The 22,024-nt window shown below is 44.3% G+C and overlaps 2 non-coding genes across 2 annotated transcripts; both read right to left on the bottom strand.

Annotated features, from left to right (window-relative positions):
- Positions 1–2,646: 2,646 nt before the first annotated feature.
- Trnac-gca lies at positions 2,647–2,718 on the bottom strand. Its single transcript has one exon. It is a non-coding gene; the product is annotated as a tRNA-Cys (tRNA).
- Positions 2,719–5,259: 2,541 nt separating this feature from the next.
- Trnac-gca lies at positions 5,260–5,331 on the bottom strand. The gene has a single exon. It is a non-coding gene; the product is annotated as a tRNA-Cys (tRNA).
- Positions 5,332–22,024: the final 16,693 nt, after the last annotated feature.

Here is a 22,024-nt window from a genome sequence, read left to right as displayed (position 1 = left end):
TATTCAGCATTTCCCACAATTCCTGTAGCGGACTGTATGATCCCTGCTTTCCCACTCTGCTTCCCCGTCCTCCTGCATCATATTCAAGCCTGAATTCCGTCTTCACCGTCCCCAGCTACCGTCACTTGCTCACACAGTGGAGACAGACGGGACTGTGACAGGGACATCTGATAACTTTGTGCTGCTGATTCTAAAGACCCAAGAGAGGACAGGGAGCCAGAGAAGCCAGAAGCAGATCCTATGGACAGATTATCCCTAGAGGCTTCTGAGAGGATAAAGCCCAGCTAACATTTTGCCTTTAGCCTACTTGAATAGAACTGAAACTCCTGCCTCTAGAGCTCTGAGGGAGGAATACAAATCACCACTGAGTTGTACTTTAGTGGACACCCCCCCACCCCACGACTCAAGCTTGTTGTCTGGAGCTTCCATATAGCTGCTAAGGAACAAGCAAAAATATCACACACACACACACACACACACACACACACACACACACACACACACACACACGGCAGGAGAAAGGAATGGGAAATAGAATTGCCATAACTTATAGGGTAATTACTATATGCTGTGTACAAAACTGACATATCTAATTCTGACATGGAACTTAGTGAAGGGCAAACTATTGCTACCCCTAAAGCACATATAAAAAGGAATCAGAACTCAGATTGGTGAGCTAGCTGCCCTGAAACCATTGCAGAGAGCTGGAACAAAACTATCCTAAGTCTTCCTAATTGCCTTACAATGAGAGAGGGATAGTCCTTTCAAAGCAGGAGCCCAATTTGCCCCAGAGTAAAACAAAATCCATCAAGTACCATATAATGAGTTTTACTTGTCATTTCTTTTCAAAGAAAGATGAGACCAGCCTGCACCCTATTTAATGAAAGCTTGGGCACAATTCATTTTCCTTTAAAGTGGAATATAATTGAGAGCCTTTTGATTTTTCTCTAAGGACCCCTATGATATAGCAACCTTCAAGGAAATAGCAAATAGAAATCAGGAGAAATCTCCATACACTTCCCATCCTTCCCCCACATGCACAAGTATGAATTTTTCAGAGTGCAACCCAGGAAGCAGGTATGCGATGGAAGCGTCGCTGGAAAGGAAAAGTTAAGTGAGTCCAAGGGTGTATTTCCAAGCTGGCCATCACATGGGAGCTTGTGCAAGGGTGGCTTGATCTCAAAGTTGTTGAGATGTAGGAGCTACTGCATCCCCAAGACCATCTGACCTAAGGAGAAGAATGTTCCCCTCGACTGCTGCATCTTTTCAGCCTACCTGGGATCACCCTCTTAAAGAAGTGTAATGACTCTCCCTCCCTGGGAAGCCACCAACTGTCCACAGCTCCTCAGCTGGGGTAGGGATGAGAGGGACTCCTGAACTTCTTCCTCTTTGTCTTATTTACTTTAGTATTGCTGTGATTAAAACACCACGATCAAGGCAAATTATAAAAGCATTTAATTTGGGGTTCACTGATTTAGAAAGGGAGTCTATGGCTATCGTGGCAGGGAACATGGCAGCAGGCAGGCAGGCATGGTGCTGGAGTAGTAACTGAGAGTTCAAATCTCGATCCACAAGCACAAGACAGAGAAAAAGGAAGCTAACTAGGAATGGCGTTTGGCTTTTGAAACCCCAAAGCCTGCTCCCAGTGACACCCTTCCTCCACCAAGGCCACGCCTCCTAATACTTCCCAGACAGTTCTATCAACTGCGGTTCTATCAAGTATTCAACACAGGACCATCAGGTCAAGCCTTCATGACCCTTCATCCTAAAATGTTGACTGCCTTGATCTTGTGTAGACAACCACAGGTGCTATGAGTTTGTGAGTGCAGAAGTCTTGTCATGTCCAGTCCTTCCTGGCATCTGGCTTTTGCAATCTTGCTTCATCCATGGTTCCTGAGCCTTGGAGAGGCTGTATGACATACATGTCTAATTTGTTTCTGTGCACGCCACCGTTACTTATTCTCTGTACTTGGACCAGTTGTGAGTGTCTGTGTTAACCACCATCCTATGCACAAAGAAAGTAAGTGTAACTTGGCAGCCCAGATTGGGTCCTAAAACAGCACCAAAAAGCAGAGGAGGAGGAGGAGGAGGAGGTAGAAAAAGAAGAGGAGGAGGAGGACAAAGAAGAAGATCAAATCTGAATAAATGTTGTGGTGTGATTAATTAATAGGGTTGTACCATGTACCAATATTTATTTCATAGCTTTGAAAAAAAACATGCTGGAGTTCTATAAGAGATTAACTAGTGTTAAGAGGGAAGTAAGGGTCTTCTCTATATTATCTTTAAAACTCTTTTTTGCAGAACTAAGTTATTTTAAGCCTAAAGAAAAGGAGTTGCAAAGGGTATGGCTAATAAGATTGACCCTACAGAAAAGGAAAACTAAAGGTGTACATAAGGGATGAGTGTGTGTGTATGTGTGTGGTGGTGGTGGTGGCGGAGGCAGCGGCTGCAATATACACAAATATGCTTGAGTTCTGGTATCAGGACTGGTGTGGAAGCCTGTGGCTCCCATGCCAGGCAATCGGTGAGCATGGGGTTTACCTCACAGTAAATGCTTCTTTCAGTTTGGAGCTCTAGACAAGTGCCTGCTGCCCACTAGTTGAGGATTTGTCGTGAAACTGCCAACTGAAACAAAAGTCACATACAAGGGGGCACCTGGATTTGAACCAGGGACCTCTTGATCTGCAGTCAAATGCTCTACCACTGAGCTATACCCCCATGACAAACACAGGCCTCATGTAAACATTTGTTCTTCTCTTTTGACCTACATCACACCTCATAAATACTTTTCATGTTTGAGATGCCTCTAGGATTTGACTCATCCCTAATTATCTGCTCACTACACTGCCTCCTGCTGTTCTCAGAGTTAAATGTTTGTTTTCTTTGGGCCACCTAAAGCTCAGGCCATCTAATTAATTATCTTACCATCAACTGCACACATCTCCAGGTAAATCAAAGCGTGTTCTAAGCAGAAGTTGCCACCAGTGAGGTAGGGCAGGAAAAGGACCTGGCCTGGGGTCTGTCCACACACGGCCTTCAGAAGTTCACATCTGACTCTGAAATCACAGGCAGATGTTGCATGCGTGCATGTACTGTGCATGTTCTCATCACATTAGCATGTAGGGACACCAGTTTTGCTTCATAGTTAATTCAAAACAAAGAAGCTGAAATCAAAGCAAAGAAAGACAGTTTGCAGTTCACAGTTCACCCCAGATTCCTTTTTATTCCCTTAGGTTCTAATCTAAGAACTCTCAGTCCTGTGCATGGCTAAAACTGAGCCATCACTATAACAAACTTGCCTTGATAAGGCCTGCCAGACTCCGTAGGGCTGGCGAGTGGACAGCAAGAAGCTGGGGCTGGGGTTCAAAGGCCCCAAACACCCACTTCCACCCTCTCCATCTAAGGGAACCTTAGATTTCAAAACCATTATGCCCCAAATTAAGCTTCTGACTTGCCTGCCCTACATCTCCACATATTTTGCTCTGTTGTAACAATAGCTCAAATGCATTGGGCATTTGCAGTGTGCCCCACAATGGACTGAGCATCTACCCACAGAAACCCTATAAAATAAACATTAGTGACAGTGTGCTCATTTGGCAGGTAGGAAATGGAGGCACAACATAGTTGAAGTATCTAGTCAAGGCTGCCAGAATTAGCAGGTTATGGGGCCAGGATTCTGGAGTAGACTCGGGACTGAGTGCTAGACCTGCCTACCTAGCCATCTAACAACCTTCCCCATCCCTGTCTTGCTTGGTCACACCGCTGTCATCTAGGCCAAATATTTCAGGCAATTCTGGGTCGCACCTATCTCCAGTTAATCACTAAATGCTGTTGATTTTACAGTTGAGGTTGCCCAAATCAATCGCCACCCTCACCCTGTCCCAGCCTCCATCCCCACCTCCACCCACACAGAGCCTATCAGAAAGCCAAGTCTATCTACATGCCCCTTGCAAATGCCTTCTCAATTAACTCCAAGTCTCCTGGATCCACACACAAAGTAATTCACCCCAATCTCTACTTGTCTCTTTAACTTCTCACTCCCCACATCACACTCTAAACAGCTACCTGGCTCGAGCCTCTTGCAGCCCATTGCCTCTGCTTTTGCCCAGAACTGCCTGCACCATCCGTCTTCACCACCCCCACCTCCATTCCACCCTCCATCCGTGGGATACTCACTGAAACTGACCCTAACCTTAACCCTAACCCTAAAAGCTCCTCTCTGAAGCCCCCGCTAGCCTTCCCCTCCTTTAGATGGAAGAAATCAGTGCCTCTTCACTCTGCTAAACCCAGCACAGCTGGCACGGCTCATGCATTCCCTCCCATGGTCCATGCCCACCTTCCAATCAGGAGAGATGGAGTCTCACTCATCTCTGGGTTCATGCTTTGTACACTTCCCACACATCACAGATGCTCAGAATGTCATCAAAGTGTTACCAAACTTAAGGACACAGACTCTGACCCAACAAGTCAAGTTGGGCCACCCATCCACAATAAGCCAATTAAAAGAGCCAAATTAATAATGCAAAGCAGAAAGGGGAAATGTATTCAATGTGAACATTGGAAAAGGGACACACATACAAACATACACACACACACACACACACACACACACACACACACACACACACACACACTATAATGAGAGAGAGAGACGTCTTTCTTGTTTGGTCCTGGGATGGAACCTCACACATGCTGCACACTTGCTTTCTCATTAAGCTACATCCCCAGATTGTCTTTCTCGGCTTCTCCCGGGGCACAGTCACTGGATTTCTTGGATTTCCTTGCAGTCAAAACATTGTAGAAACCGGGGACCTTGGAAACATCACATAAAAGAATTTTTATCACAGAGGTGTCTAATGGTTTGGTTTAGTTTTTAAGATAGGGGATCACTCAGCCAAAACTGTCCTCAAACTCATTACAAAGCCACAGCCGGCCTAGAACTCCTCATCTTCCCCTGATTGCTACAGGTATGTGTCACCATGTGCCTGACACAGAGTTTTACAGGAGAACAGTGATATGAGTGGTATAGTGAGGTCACTGAAGGTGTACTTTGAGTTGAAGTCCTAACTGGCCCTTTGCAGCTTTTGACTTTTACAAGTTACTAACCATCCCTAAGTCTCCATCTCCAGCAAGGAAATCCAGACAGAATATATCTTGTAAAATTACTGCAAGTAATGCAGGAGATGATGAATGTTAAGAGCATAGACTGGTACTTGCAATATCAGGGAAAATATTAACCTCATATAGAACGAGGCAGACAGGGGGCACCTGGATTTGAACCAGGGACCTCTTGATCTGCAGTCAAATGCTCTACCCCTGAGCTATACCCCCAGTGAAATGAACTTGTTTTTATAGTGTATCTGTCTCTCAGCATTCTGGTTCTTAAAAGCCTCCAGTGACTCAGTGGAGCTATAATTAGGAGTGCTTCGTGGAAGGAGTCTGGGCATTAGAAGTGGTGGAGGAGATTTATAATGGAACAAGACAGGGATCTGAAGAACTAAGTTCACAGGGCCAAGAAAATCTCCCTTAGACTGGCCAGTACTCAAAGCTCCATTCCTGCCAATTGTATTTCATATACAGCAAATCTGACTTCCTAGGAAAACAATCACCGGTGTCACCACAGCTGAGAACATAGATAAAATATGAGTGATAGGATTCCCATCATGGTTGTCTTTGCTCCTTCTTACATGGGTTCTCATTGCTCTCCCTGGTCTGGCAGAACACAGCTGCAAACTGGCACTGGGTAGATAATTGATGGGGGGGGCGTGATTAAGTCTCAGTAACAATTGGTGAGAGAGAGACAGACAGCTGTCCTGAGCCATAACTGTGAGATGATTTCTGCCAGCTGAAAACAGATGGTCAGTGGTGCTCTTGTGTAACATAAATACTGTGTTATATATAACATAACTGGCCTGAAGCTTGCAGCACTGTCCACCCTGAAAGGTCATTTGACTCAAGAAACAGGAGTGGACGCTAGAGGCTCACAATCAACTAACTAAATTATCGATCCCAGTCCCACTGCCAAAGCTTCTCTTTACCTTCCCAGTGTGCCCACAACTCAGCAGCCAGTGGTCCTGTACCTTATAGAGGCCTTCTCTTCCCCAGTAGCGTGTGTAGGGGCATCCTATGGAAATCTGATGTATATGCACATATTAGGAAGCCTCCTAACAATTTCCCAAACCATACACATTATTTAGGTCTTTCCCAAGGATCTTAATTTGGGGAGTAGTCCATCAGTATGAAGGCTCTGGTGGGGAGAGACTCCATCCCATTTTCGAACACCCTGTCTCACACTGGAAATGAGAATATTAGTTACTTTGGATGGTTCTGACAAAATACCTGCCAGACACAACTTGAGAAAGATTTATTGTAGCTGATGATTTTAGAGATGTTGGGTCTGTAATGGAAGGCAAGGCAGGGTGAAAGTCTGTGGCAGGGGCCTGTGTGCTGGAAACTGTTCACAGAATGGTGTGAGAAATTTTTGTTCTAAGGTAGCTTACCAGCCCGCTAAGAAATTTTGTTCAAAGGTGGCTTACCAGCCCCCTCAATAGGACATGTCTCCCTCACCTTGTAAGACTTTCATGCAAGCCTTTTATTCTCTCCAACCCTAATAGATTTGTGTTCACAAAAGGACCCCCTGCATTCTCAGAGCTTGAAGACCTGGAACAGTAGCCCTTTCCGCTTTCCCTTCATTTTATTTTGCTTTGTTTTGTTTTTGTTTTGTGTTGGGGCCCAGCCCCCACAGGGTCTCTGTGAGTTGTTTTCCAGCATAACCACAGGTACCTCCTGTTTTCCCAACCTCGGTCCACTAGCGTCAACATCCTGTTGTGAACCCCTATATCTGGAGTTTTTGTAAGTTTGTATATAAAGCCGCTCCACAATAAACATCCAAATCTCCAGGACTTCTCTCAATACTGACTTAGTGGCGGTGCAGGCAGCCACAGTTTTGTTTTGGTTTGGTTTGGTTTTTTGAGACAGGGTTTCTCTGTAGCTTTGGAGGCTGTCCTGGAACTCACTCTGTAGAGACCAGGTTGGCCTCGAACTCACAGAGATTGGCCTGCCTCTGGCTCCCGACTGCTGGGATTAAAGGAGTGCACCACCACTGCCCCGTCCTTCATTTTATTTTACCAATTCTTTTTAAACCAGTCAACTGGGACAGAATGTGAACAGTCAGACCCCATCCAATCAAAAAAAGATACATTCACTACAGGCATTAAAATAACAACCAAGTGAATTCCTATCTTTAAGTGATCGACAGCTGGGTCTTGGTTCTGGTATACCCTTTCTGCAAAAAAGAAATTGCATCGCTGAGCCACTTTCACTTCGTGCAACACCAAGATATATTTATTATTAGGTTTGTTTCTAACGGTGGCAACTAGAAAACAAATAATGCATTTGAACAACAGGCCAGGCACCACCAGCTAGGGGTAAGTATTCAAAGCATGAAACTGTGAAGAGCTGAGCCATGCCTTCTTCACTCCTGTTCTTCCCTCATTTTGGGCATCATCTTTGGGCTGAGGTTTTAGCAGTACCCGAAGAACAGTGTGCTTCCTACTGAAGGACCCCCATGCTGGAAGGGAGATAGAGATCATTCCAATCCTTACTTTTGCAGAATGAGAAAGAAGCACGGAGTGAGAAATGAATTGCTTTTGTTGTAATTTAAGAAAAGCAGCGCTCGAGAGATGCCATGTGACAGGGTTCAAACAGAGGTGTGTTTTGTTTGTTTGTTTGTTTTGGGTTTTTTTGGGGGGGAGGAATCATAAACAGGGGAAAGGGGAGTGAGGAGATCAGCTTCCAGGGACAGGAGCAGCAGGAGAGAGGAAAGTTGTGGTGTTAGACCCCCGAAAACTCAAGTATCCGGGGTCCCAGGCCACGTTAGAGGTCACCCCAATCACCAGGCGGATTCGAGAGCTTGCTGCAAACTGCACGAGGCTTTATTGTAATTTAACGAGCTAACCCCATGTTAGCTCGGGTCTTTCACCCACCCGCCATGGCGGATGGCTAACAAAAGACGGCTCCTAGGGGCTCCCGAAAGATCTTATAGGGCAGCGTAAGGGGAGTGTCTAGGGGTACGCACAGGCTCACGATTGGTGTGCCTCCAGGCTTGGAGGGCTTGCCCTGTGTTGATTGGTCAACTGGTTGTTATGGCCCATAGGCCCTCCCAGGGTGGTTGCTATGCTCTCTACATCATTGCTGTGCGCTTGTCCGTAAAGCACACCCAGGGTCGTAAAGCATAGCGCCACCAGCTAACTTCTGATTGGTTCCTTGTCATGAGGCAGGCATCTGACTTTCTAGTGACTAACTTCTGATGGGTTCCTTGTCACGAGACAGGCATCTGACCTCTAAGTGACCAAGGCAGGTTTATGGCAAGCACGTGTATGGCTGTTATGGCTGCCAAAAGGGAAGCTGGTTCCTTCAGTGAGTGAACAGACAGACAGAGGGAGAGAAAGAAAGCAAGAGAAAGAGAAAGAGAGGGGGGGTATGGAAGTGGGCAGGTCTCTTTTAAAAGAGAACCTAGTGAAGGTGCACAGGTGGTGCTCTTAGTGGCTACAGCTGAGTGTGTATCTTATCAGAACCCCAAGGACAGGCTAGTAGAGATGCCTGAATACTAACAGCCTTGCTTAAGATCACTGAGTAGGGTTTGAACTAGGGTTTACTCTACTCAAAGTGCCTCCAAGGCAGTTTGGAAACTTCCCATGGCCAGGGACCATGCTGAAACTCAAAAAAATGTTTGTTGGAAAGATAATGGATTGTAAGACTAAGCACCACATTGTAAGACTAAGCACCCTGCATCTCAGGAAATTCTTCAGGGAAATGGATTCATTATTGTCCTAAATACCACCTCCGGGCCCCAAACCTATTCACTCACTTTTCCTTGTAATAACTTTTACTATTTCCACAATGTGTCTCCTGTACCAAGCTTGCAGGAATGACAGCCAGGGATGTCTCAGAGATAGAGGCGCCTCTATCTCTGAGACCTCCCCTAACCCACTTTCCAGGTTCTAGTCATTCTCCAAGAATCCAGTGATAAGATAAAGAGACACCTATTTACAGGCTAAAAGTACACACCCAAGGCAGGGAGTTCCCACTTCGAAAGAAAGAGCCTCACCACACTCACCACACTTCAGGTCAAACTCCTGTGGGTAAGAGATACAATTGTGAGTAGAAGAGGAAAAGGGTGGAAAATTCCAGGAACCAGCCAGGATTTTCTCCAGAAACATTACTGACTTCATACAGGATTTTCTGGGTGTGTCATGGTGTCAGCTGGTTATGGAAAGAGGTAATTTGCAAGGCTAATGATACAGAGACTTTGTTACACTGAAGCAAAGGCTAGTTAGCAGAATCAGCAGGCATCTTGGTTGGCCATGTTGAGCCCAACTGGCCATGTTGACCCCAAATGATCTTTTTTGATTTTTGATTATTTTTATTTTGTTTTTTGAGACAGGGTTTCTCTGTGTAGCTCTGAATGTCCTGGAACTCACTCTGTAGACCAGGCTGGCCTTGAACTCACAGAGATCCACCATCCTCCTGCCTCTGCTGGGGTTACCCAGATCTTGTTTTTTTTTGTTTGTTTGTTGTTGTTGTTGTTTAGTTTTATTTTTTAACCAGAGACAGCTCTGAGGTTGTATCAGCCACTGGTTGCCATGCAGTTGGCTTTCCTTGAGCCTACTTACCCTACCACAATAGCACTTACTTAATATTTGTTTTGAAGTCAACTCACTGTTTTTACTTAGCCTCATACTAAGCAAAAACATCCTTGAAATCATGCCAATTGTATTTTGTTCTATTGCACATTGAAATAAATACATAACTATTGGAATATATAAAAATTCTGTTAAACACATGCTGCATTTACAGCTTGTGGTAAGTGTTTCTTAACACTTTAAAATACTAATTCATTTGTTCTTCAAAATAAGCAATGTAGGAGGAACTATTTTCACCTTTATTTTTACAAGTGATGGAATCAAGGCATAGTGAAGTTAAATAACTTTCCCAAGTCCATATAGCTAGTAAATGTATACACATATATCCAAAGCCATCTTAGAAACCCTCACTGTAGCCACGATGTGATCATTCAATTTGGACAATCCTTTAGTTTCAACTTGAGTGGGCCATGGGAAGCCCAGGAATTTTGCCAACTTTATTCCGGATATATGCTTGTGGTGGTGGTAGTGGTGGTGGCTGTGTGCGTGTGCGTGCGTGCGTGCGTGCGTGCGTGCGTGCGTGCGTGTGTGTGTGTTGTATTTGGGGGCGGGTGAGTTCTTGCATGAGATCAGTGTTGCCATCAGTAAACTGAGCAAAGCAAATTATTCTCCTTAACGTGGTCAGCTTTATCCAATCAATTTAAGAATCAATTTGAACAAAACTGCTGAGGAAGAAGAAAGTTAAAGCAAACCTGGGGCGTTCAGTCGCCATAACTATTTGATATTTGAGCCAACTCCTTCTCCTTCCCTCTCTCCCTCCCTGCTCTCTCTCCCTGTTCTCTCTCTCTCTCTCTCTCTCTCTCTCTCTCTCTCTCTCTCTCTCTCTCTCCCCCTGTCTCTCTATAGAGGAGAACTCCTGCTTCCATATTGCTAAGGTGTTTTGGTTGTTTTTTGGTTTGGGGATTTTTGTTTGTTTGTGTTGCATTTGTTTTTTGTTTTGTTTTTACAATTTACTTACTCTTTTAAATTTCATTTTACATTCCAACCACAGTTCTCCCTCCCACCCCTCCTCCCATCCCCCTTTTGTTTGTTCTTTAATATATACTCCATGACCCCCATAACAATACTTGCTACAGATAGGCATTGAACTGACATGTTCTACATCCTCTGTATTCCTAACTCTGCTATGGTGACCTCAAACATGTAAATCTGATCTCAGTGTCAAAATGTAGGCAAAAGTCAAAGACAACATGTCTTAATTAAAAGGAATACAGGCCAATCTGTCCTGAGTTCCAAATCCTAGCACTCAAGGATTAAGATACGAGGGAGGCACTGCACAAAAACATTTTTCGGGAATGTAGGAGAAATTGTGGTCCTTACTCAAAATATGCTCAACCACAGTGCTTGAGGAACTGAATCATCTTGACATTGCTAGTTCCCAAATAACTATTTCACAGAGACAGGGTTTCTCTGTGTAGCTCTGGATACTTCTATACCAATCAAGTATGGCAGAAGTAGCGCTGTGGGGTTTCTGTAGCTAGGTCATCAAGGAACATGCAGATTTCTCCTGATTCTATTGGAGTTCTTGCATTTACATCCCAGACACCACGCTATAAAGATGCACAAGCCAAGGCTGCGTGCTTTACTATCACCAGTCTCTCAGAAGGTTTTCCTGCCAACAGATCCAAGTCAGACCCAACAAGAAGACACTTGAGAACCCCAGCCCTCAAGTCATCCTAACCTTCAGTCTTCCCAGCTGGGGCCCTAGACAATGTGGAGCAGAAAAATGCATGCACAGTACTAATTTAGGCATACCTTTGCAACCATACACAGCTGGAAGCGCATGCCTGTGTTCACACCCACTGTTGTACCTAATGGGGCATTCTACCACTCCATGCCTCGAGAAGGATTGTCAAGGACTTTGGGCCGCGGTCTTTTCCATCTTCTACCATCATCAAGCACACTGTACAGGCTCTGCCATTGCTCTGATTTGCCAAGATAACTGCTCCACTTTACAAATCAATCCCAAAACAGTACACACAGTTCTGTGATGTAGGATGTCCTTCTGTGTTACTTTTATTAGTTGACGAATAAAGCTGTTTCAGCCAGGCAAAATATGGTAGTCAGGAATTCCGAACAAAGATACAGAGAGAAGGAAGGCAGAGTCACAGAGATGCCATTTAGCCGATGAAGGAGTAACATGCCGGAGGGTAAACCATACCCTGGTGGCAATGCATAGATTAATAGAACGGGCTAATTTAATTGTGAGAGCTAGTCAGTATATGCCTGAGCCACTGGCTAAATGATTATATATTATATTAGCCTCTGGGTGATGATTTCATAAGTGGCTTTGGGGACCTGGTAGGTAGAGAGAAAACCAGTGGGGCCAGAAAAAAAAAAAATGGAGAAATGTCTCCCTTCTACATTTCTGGGCTAGGGAGATGTTTCATTGGGTGAAAGCATTTGCTGCCAGGACTGACGAACCTGAGGCCCTGGGACTCTCATGGAAAAAAAAAAAAAAAAGAGAGTCAACTCCTTCAAATTGTCCTCTGGCCTCCACATTCATGCTATGGTACATGTGCCTGGCCCCCTACCACGCACAAATAAATAAAATAAATTTAACTTTTTAAGCCCCTACAGGGTTTAAAATTTATAACCACATAATCATAGTGGCATGACTAAGATTAGGCAGTAAATAAGGAAATCATTGTCTAATATTGGGCCCTTGACAACACAATCTGCTGTGCTGAGCCTGATATTCATCATGTTGCCATTTGTCCTGGCACCTCCATCTAGCAAGTGGCATTAAATCACAAGCTTCCTAGAATCAATGACCAATGGATGACAAGCTCCTGGCAGATCTCAAGCTTTGCTTGACAGAACTCCAAGGCAAATACCATTGTATCAGACTCCTCCCTAGACAAGCCAGGAACTGCCACCTTCCCTCCAGCTCCAACTTCCTGGTCAGCACCTATCACTTCTCCTATACACTGAGTCCGGTAGGTCTGGAAAATTAAGAAATCTTCCTCTCCCAAGTAATCATTGGCCCATGTGTTTCTGTCAGTGTCATCAATGTCATCCTTCGTGAGAAGCAGTGTATTACACAGCACTGCAACACCAACAACACTAAGAGGGCGGGGATGGAAGAGGGCTGCAGGAACAGATGGGATTTTTTTTGGTAGTTTCCTTGCTTGCTGTGGTGGTGGTTTTAAAGACAATGGCACCCAAAGGGAGTGGCACTATTGGAGGAAGTGTGTCACTGTTGGGGTCTCTTTTTCTTAAGCGTCCCTAAATGTGACATTGAGTTGAATACCTTTTGCCTGTAAGATATAGCACTCTCAGCTCCAGTACCATGTCTGCCTGCACGCTGCCATGCTACCCTCATGATGAAAATGGACTGAACCACTGAAACTGTAAGTGGGCCACCCCAATTAAATGTTTTCTTTATAAAAGTTGCCATGGTCATAGCAATAAAAATGTCTCTTCATAGCAATAAAAAAGGTTAACTAAGACGCTTGCTTGCTTGCTTGCTTGCTTGCTTATGAGACAGGGTTTCTCTGTGTAGTTCTGGCTGTCCTGAAACTCACTCTGTAGACCACGCTGGCCTCAAACTCAGAAATCCACCTGCCTCTGCTTCCCAAGGGCTGGGATCAAAGGCATTGTGCCCCCACTACCCAGCAATGTCGGATCTTAAAATCCACTGATAAGACATCTATGGAGGACAATGTGTTTCTATTTGCCTAGCTTCTACCTGTATTTCTTTACTTTCCAGGAAACTCAGATGAGAATAAAGGGAAGTGGGGCGGGGGCAAGTGCTGCAGATCACAAAACTTTAAACGCCAGATCTAAACTTTGAAACCCTGCAATATTTTCAGCTATAAAAAGGTGCTAACTTTCGGACCCCTGCTCTATAAATAGTCTCCAGGGTCAGGGGACTCACAGAGATTTAATTTGTTTGACAAAATTTTCATCTGTCTCTTCCATACTTCCTAATGCCACCGTCTATGCCATTTCAAGCTCTAAATTTCATATTCCTATGGACATCTGCTTCCAGCAAATTCAGACAGAGCTGCCTGCTACCACCACTTTGCTTCATAAACAAAGGAGGAACAAAATAAATAAAAAATGAATAACTCAGTTCAGCATTCCCCAATATATTCTTCTTCTCCATCTACCCATCCTGCCCCTCCCATCATTTTAAAGGCAATGCCATCCTTCAATAGTCAAGCATGCAGAAGCCATGATTCTTATAACCATTCAGCCCAGAAAAAAATAAACAGTAAAAGCTGTACTAAAGGATTCTGAATGTTGCATTCATTTCAGCCATGAGCTTATAATGATTAGAGTCTAATGCATGCTGGGCAAGCTGACCCCTGGCTGCTGACCTGATGGTCACTGAGTCTCCCTTACCTGGGCTATTAGTCTAAGCCAGTGCCTTCCAATCAAATGGAAGTGTTGGCAATTAGACAAGCTACATAGATCAGCCTGAACTGTCTAATAGCTATGATCTATTACAGCAGAACAAACAGGATACATTAATTTTAACAATACTTTTTATCCCACTATATCCCAAATCACCCCAGCATGTAAGGAAGCAATGTATAAAGATTGTTAGTGATATATCTTACACTTTCTTCTTCTCACAAAGTCCTTGAGGTAACTGTGTACTTAACACAATTTAACAAGTCCCATCCTGGAGCCTGGCATCATCCTGTGGATAGTGCCTTCAGGTACCTTCTGCTCAAGGTCTACAGTTAAGTCCCAATTCTCTGGCTAGTGTGCTCCTTTCTGAATGGAAGTGATGCTCAGAGCTGTGGTGATGGCTCAGTGGTTAAAGCACCTGTCGGGCAAGCATGAGGACCGGAGTTCAGACATGTGAAACCCAATGCCTGATGGGTATAGTGGCTCAGAACATGAAGATTGGGGTTCCCTGGAGTGAAGCCGCTAGACTAGCCATATTTGTGTACTCTGGGTTCAACTGCATGACTCTGCCTCGGCGAGTAAGAAGAAGAAAGGCTGAGGAAGTTGCTTACCTCCGTGTACAGAAGCCGATGTTAGCCTCTCACCTCCATGTACGGAAGCACACATATGCATGTGTAGTCTCCACCCCATGCACACATACATGTACGTGTGAGCAGACATATAGACACATAGACATACTCATAAGGAAAAAAAACAATAAACAAAAGACTAGCTCCTCTCTGAGACAACTAGATAGGAAACCCTGTTCCTGAGAGTAACCTTGCCAGGTAAACTGCCAGCCACCTGCCGGGCCTGGTGGCACACATTCTGCACCCAAGGGACTGAGGCAGAAGGATCAGGAATTCAAGAGAAGCCTGGCTATGCAGTAAGCCCTGTCTCAGAAAAACAAAACAATCATGCAAGCTAACTAGCAGAGTAAAGGAAATGATACAAGATGAGTTAAATTTGAGTGCCAAATGAATGATAATTTTTGGAAATGGGTGAAGGGCTCTAACAGGCCTGAGCATGGCAAACAAGCCCTGCCAGGTCTTGCCCTCTGCCCTGCCCTCTCCCTTGCTAAAGAGTTAGATTATATTCCTAAAACTAGCCTCCAAGGTCTATTCCCTTATTTAGCCACTCCCTTGTGCCTGACTAAAACTCCAAGGTCCAGCAATCAAAATTCATTATTCAGCTACATTGGCCAATCAGGACTTACCAACTCATCCTAACACAGATTTCCCCTTTTCTCCTTAAAACCACTCCTACAGACACCTGCTCCTGTGTTTGCCCATCTAGAGGCAGACCCCACCCCACTTGTCCTTCTGGAGTAATAAATCTCCTTTGTGCAGACAAATTGGTGTCTGGGTATGGTCTGTGCCAATTCCAAGGCCCCTTCCATGGAACTTACAAGGGCTGTGAGATTATGCATTATTTATCAGAAATTCAAATTTAACTGGGCTTTCTATTCTTTTGTTTGATCAATTCTGCAACTCCAGCTATCTTCATCTAAAGGGGGGTACAGAGGCGTGCAGAGGTGCAGGTGAGCTTTCACAAGGCCAGCAGAGTTGAGAAGGGCCTACCTCTGGCAGAAAGAGTAATGTACTGGCCACCTTGTCAACGAAAGAAACCGGAAATGATGGGGAAGGGAGAGAGCACGGCAGCAGTTCCAGGCAGAGATGAAAGGGTGGGAGAAGCCAAAGCCTGGCTACAGAGAGAGCCTGTGCTTTTAGTGGGAGGACCACCATCGCTAAAGACAAACGAGGAAGGCTCCTGGCAGGAAGGCTTGTACCCGTCCAATCTGTTTTCATATTCTGTTCTGAGTGCACCAAGATCTCTGCACACGCTAGAAGAATCTCACAGAAACAAGGTCTCACTATGTAGTCCAGGTTGAATTGAAGCATGCAATCTTCCTGCCTCAACCTCCTAGTACCAGGATTGCCTGAGTATGCCACCACCTCTGGTAATCATACCTAGGCACAAAGCCTTGGTATTTGTGTGTCTTCTGTAGCTTAACAATTTACCATAGTTTCTCCAGCCTAGTGAAAATATTTCCATCAGGCCTGGTGGCACACACATGTAATTCTAGTGTAATTGGGAGGCAAGATCAAGGGTAGCCTGGGCTACACAGTGAGACGCTCTCAGGAGGAAAAAAAGGAAGAAAAAAAAAAAAACTAAAAGCAGCTTGGCCTGGTGGCACACGCCTTTAATCCCAACACTTAGGAGACAGAGACAGGCTGATCTCTGTGTGTTCTAGGCCTACCTGGTGTACATAGTGAATTGCAGCCAGCCAGGGCTACATACCCTGTCTCAGAGAAATGGAGGTGGGGCAAAAGTGCTTCTTTTCTTTTTCTTTTTCTTTCTTTCTTTTTTTTTCTTTTACATTAAATACTGTTAGAGCAGGTAAAGACAGAAAACAATGAATTTGCTTCATTTTCCTAATATTCCTTCAAGAGGGAGGGAAGATATGCCTCCACAAATTTCCCAAATAGCTAAAATTTCCCAAATTGTACATTTGTGTTCTCTCAGGAGCAGCAGAATTACAGAACTGTGAGGGAAGCTTGCTGTGGTGGTGGCGGCAGTGGCAATAATGGTGACGGTGGTAATGATGGTGGAAGCAGTAATGGTGCTGGTGCTGGCGGCAGTGGCAGCATGGCTAAGGTTCCAGGTAAGTACAGAATTTGTATCTCTCACGGTTTCCAAGGTGATGCTTCTGCTGGTCGTAGTCCAGAGGACACACTTGGGCCATTTCCTGGTGAGAGTTTCCTTGGAGTCATACACAGTATCGTGTGATACATTTTGCTCTGCAATTAGCATTTCTTCAACATAGAAACCCACAGAGCCCAGCCTGGATGTTGCTGTTGGCCATGCTCTTGAACAATATGGGGTTTCTCCATCGTGAGTCAGGTGGTCCATCTGCAGAGGAGGCTGGAGGAAGTGACTCAGAGGCCATGCTTTGAGCAGAGGCATCTCAAGGAGGCCTTTTCTACTCCCTGGAAGTCCCTTCCACCCATCACACACTGTGCTTCCTTCTAAGACTTTCTGAACTACTCCAGCCACAGGAGGGTATCTTCCTTATTCATACCTCAAGACTGCTGTCACCCAGGAAGATCACTTCTGTGTATACAAAGCCTCCAAGTTCTCTTCCTGTTTAGCTGGGGGTTAAGGGACCTAAATGAGAGCAATGTCTTCACTTCCTGGGGCTAAGCAGAGAGCTGCTATCCTGTCAGAAGGAGCGCACTCAGACCCCTCATTCCTTGGTAAATGAAGAAGACAGAATTTCCGGTTAGGGCGATAATGATTATATTTAGTGAGATTTTCAGCATTTGCCAAGGCATTCTGACTTTTTATTCCTCTCCCGAGGCTCAATGTTCTGGTCCTTGCCATCAGCCCTCCTTCCCAGAAGGATTCTGCAGGGTTCTGTGTGGCCCATTCCTCTTTAGAACTCTCTGGATGATTTCTTGTCTTCCCTCAAGTCCTTCGCCAGCTTCCAATAAGGTCCAAACATTAGTTACGTAAGGACTCAATCAGTAAATTAAATGGAACTATAGGGACAATCAAAATCAAACATAAGGAAACTCAGAGGACCAAAATACCTCGCTCATTACCCTCTACACACTGTCTCTTTTCCAAGAAGCACAGAAACCCTTGATGCCTTCCTCGGGATTCAGAATATTAACCCCAGTCTCCTCTTCCATGCCCCTCTTTAGCCATGAGGAGTCCCTCTCATGAAGACCCCCTAAAGCAGGGGTCTTTGTTCTGGTCATTTGAGGCAGAGCCACAAGGGTTAACTAAGGCCCTGATCCACCTCTGCAGCTCTAATGGGAAGCATTCCTCAGGGAACTTGAAAAGGGTCTCTGAGAGAATGCCGGCTGATTAAAAAAAAGACTTTGATTTCTGCTCGGTCACTGCTCAACATTTCACTCAAAGCTATGGCTAGACAAGCCCTACCCTTGTCCCCAGTTTGTAGAACTAAACAGATTATCGACACTAAATGTGCATTGCAAATTGAATAAATCTTAGAATCCAAGCCATTTCTCACTCAGCGTTCTTAATGGGGTCAACCACTTTCCACGTATAATGACCAGTTTCTGGGATCCATCTGCCATTTGCTCTGAAAGCAGATTTCCCTGGAAGTCAAAAGTAATATTACTATGCATATTTGTTTTCTTTCTTGAAAAAGAAATTACCAAGAAGTATTCTAGCGACGTCTTTCCCTGTTTTGAAGTATTTCTGGAACCGTGTTCATTGGAGCCTGTTGTGTACGGAATGGCTGGGATACTTGTGTGCAGTGGGAACCTGGCGCAGAATCTGTTCCTAACAAGCTTCTTAAGTGGCTGTTTCCTGGTTTCTTTTCTTTTCTTTTTAATTATGAGCACATGTGTCTGTCACTCTGTGGCTTATGTATGAGTGCAGTACCTGAAGAGACCAAAAGGACATCAGATCCCTTGGAGCTGAAGTTACATACAGGAGGTTCTGGGCCAACACATATGTGTTGGGAACACGTGTGCTGGGAACAGAACTTGGGTCCTCTGCAAGAGCAGTACTCTCTCTTAAGTGCTAATCCACTGCTCCAGCCCCTAGAGGTGATGGTGATGGTGATGTTGACCAAGTTTTGAAAAACCACTACAATAACTATGGTTACCAAGTATCTAGTAAACTTTGTGCAGGTGTTGAAGATAGGTATAGGGGAAATGTTAGTCACGCCCTCTTGGGGGCTAGTACAGGTGGCAAAGACCACGCACACTCCGGTGTGGTCAGAGTGACACAGCAAGACCTTAAATATGAGGGTCACACGCAGGCGGCTCTCTCTGTTCCATGGTTCGCCTGGTTGTATAGGACTGACTCCGTCTCATGAGTACTTATAAAATCTCTGCTCATCAAACTTGCTCTGACTCCTTTGCGATACAAATTAATTACGCCCCAGTATAGGTAGGTGAAGATTTAACATAACTACTCCCTTTCTAAGTTTCCAGTTAATCCATTGTTGTTTTGTTGTTGTTGTTGTTGTTTGGGGGGGGGGTGGTCGAGACAGGGTTTCTTTGGCTTTGGAGGCTGTCCTGGAACTAGCTCTTGTAAACCAGGCTGGTCTCAAACTCACAGAGATCTGCCTGCCTCTGCTTCCTGAGTGCTGGGACTAAAGGCATACGCCACCACTGCCTGGCCTAATCCATTGTTTTAACTCTATGGAAACACACACACACACACACACACACACACACACACACACACACACACACACGAAACACAAGCATTTATCTAAATAAACCTCACCACTAAATACAAAAGGCTTCTCCACTTTTTCCTTCTATATTTTGTCACTTATTACCTGTCCTCTACTCCCCACAATCAGATGCCATGATCTCCAAGTCATGAAAGACATTCTTATTTTTCCAAGTTTTTATTCAAAAATCCCTGTTACCATTTCTTGTTACCCAACTTGTATCTTCACCAAAGCATGACTTCTGAAGAAACGTGGATTCTGTGACATTAACTCAGCTCCGCATTCCTGATCCTGCCATCCCAACTCATCTCCAAGTTTAGGAAACACCAGTGCTGGAGGTCGTGGGGGCTGCAGCTGCCCTCTTTTCGTTCGTGTTGGTAACCACTTTGTATATTCCTTTTCCAATGGCCTGGAATGGACTGAACCTTATTAAATCATCCCATTTTCCAGTCACACAACCACACTGCCTTTCCCTGTGTGTACTTCCAATGCCAACTTCCACCTTGCAGCAAGAAGCAGCTTATTACTCCTCCCCTTGTGTTGGCTCCACGATTTAAACACACTTAGGTAATTACACTGTCACACCACAATGTGGTATTTGCTTCCTTGTATGTTCCCACAACTAAATAATGAACACCTAGAAACCACGGCAGGTATCTGATAAATTACTTTGCAACCTCCAATGCTCGGCTCTCATTTGGCAGAACAGATATTCAGTAACACGAATGCTGAATGGAATTCTCAGACTTCTGTGAGTAGATATTATCTACTTAAGATTAGTTTTGCCACTATTAATTCTCAGAAATGTCATTTTATATTGCACATATATAGTGTTTCTCGTGAATACGTCATGGCGAAGCAATGATGCCAATGTGTTATGAAACTAATGTTAATAGAATCTATTCTATGTCTGCACTGTTCAATCTGGTGATCACTACTTACACAGAGGGGAATATAAACCTCCTACAATGCTAATTTTAACATGATTTAATTTTGATCGATTAAAAGTGAAAAGCTATACGGGGGCTAGGGGATCCCCTATGGACAGCAGGCTGGTGTATGTTGCTGTCTTCACTGTGCACGGAGCCAGTGGTCCCCAGTGATGTTCTCAGTATGAAAAAGGATGGCAGTGACCAGTTGAGGAATGGAGAAGGATTAGCAGTAGCTGTTTAGAATTACTAGTGCGGGACAATAGCAAAGATCCTGGCGGTTTTCATCCATTATTTTAAAACATTTTACAAACAGTACACCCACTTGTGGTCTGAACCATGGGGACTGCTTTCACCTTGACCTTTGCTAGACTGCTCTCTTCAGTCACCACGTATTTCCTGTCCCCATGTCCCATTTCAATAAGCATTTTCTGACCCACAATGGAGAATGAGAAAATTCTCAAGGGGTGATGCTAAAAGAGGCTCAAGGGGTGCAAGGATGCAACTGAGTATTAAAACACAGGTTTCCCGTCACTGGAAGATGCCTCCAGAGATAAGTGGGTAAACAGGGTTCGTGCATAGAATCATCAACACCTGCCCACCACTGCAGCCTGGGAGGAATAATACAGAGGGATTAGTAGCTTAAAGGCGTTTTTGACCTAATTCATGCCCTACCGTGAGAAGCTTTATCAAGAACCCAAAGGTACGCAGCAGGCTTGTCCTACACCAACCCCTGCACGTCTTTGTTTCTCCAGGTGGCCTCCCAGGTTCAGACACTCGCTTCATGCTTAAACAGGCCATGCTGATACTTCTCAGTCAACCAGCAGCATAGACCCAAATATACCATAGGGAGCTGGTAAACTGCACACTGAGATAATGCATAGAATCCATGGATATTTGTAACAAGAGTTCAGTATTCACGTTGGCCTCATCCTTTACACTAACCTATGTACTGGGGAATTGTCTTTGAAAATATGGCACTAGGGAATGCATGTCTATTGGTTGTCAAGGAAACAAACTAATTGTGTGTTACAGGGAGGGAGATGCCTTATAACAGAGGATGTATAATAAAATTCTGAACATACACAAGTGTGTGTGTGTGTGTGGTATCACTACATAATGTGTGCAAATGTTTAATATTTTTGTTTATGCATATCCAGAGAATAAAACATTGGGAGAATAACAAGCACTATATCCATGTACTAAGATAAATAAACTATAATAAAGATGCAAGCATGTAAGAAATATCCCACAAAAATAGGGCAAATAAGGAAAAAAAAACATTAACTGTCATATATAGTCTCATCTTTTAGACATCAGGTGCAGGGTACTCTTGTTGACAGCTTTCAGATTCTCAAGAGTTCTCACTGGGCTTTCATTTCTTTGGACCTATTTAAATTGATATATAGATCCCCCTCTTATATCTGCTGCTTACAGTGATAAGTAGTTGATCTTTGGCCATTATAAACATCCAAGTTCAGCTTTTTCCTAAACAGCTTTTGGTCCTTCCATACTTGTTTAATGATGTCAGCAAACCCATGGATTGGATGTGCTTCCCTTTTACAAAGTTTCTCTTGAATCTTGAATTTTAATTTGGTTGTCTAAAGCTATGGTTAGCTATATCTAAAGCCATGCTATCAATTTTTTTTTTCAACTCAAGAACAAAAACAAAGTCTCCATCAACACTCACCTTACCTGTTTGGGCTTGCCAACTTTAGAAATGGGACACTTGGTGACACTTTCAACCAGACTCCAAGAAGATGGAAAAA

This window comes from Cricetulus griseus, chromosome 4 (assembly GCF_003668045.3).
Source record: "Cricetulus griseus strain 17A/GY chromosome 4, alternate assembly CriGri-PICRH-1.0, whole genome shotgun sequence".
Lineage (NCBI taxonomy): Eukaryota > Metazoa > Chordata > Mammalia > Rodentia > Cricetidae > Cricetulus > Cricetulus griseus.
Note: the sequence above shows the minus strand (reverse complement) of the source record. Positions and strands in the feature narration are given on the sequence as shown.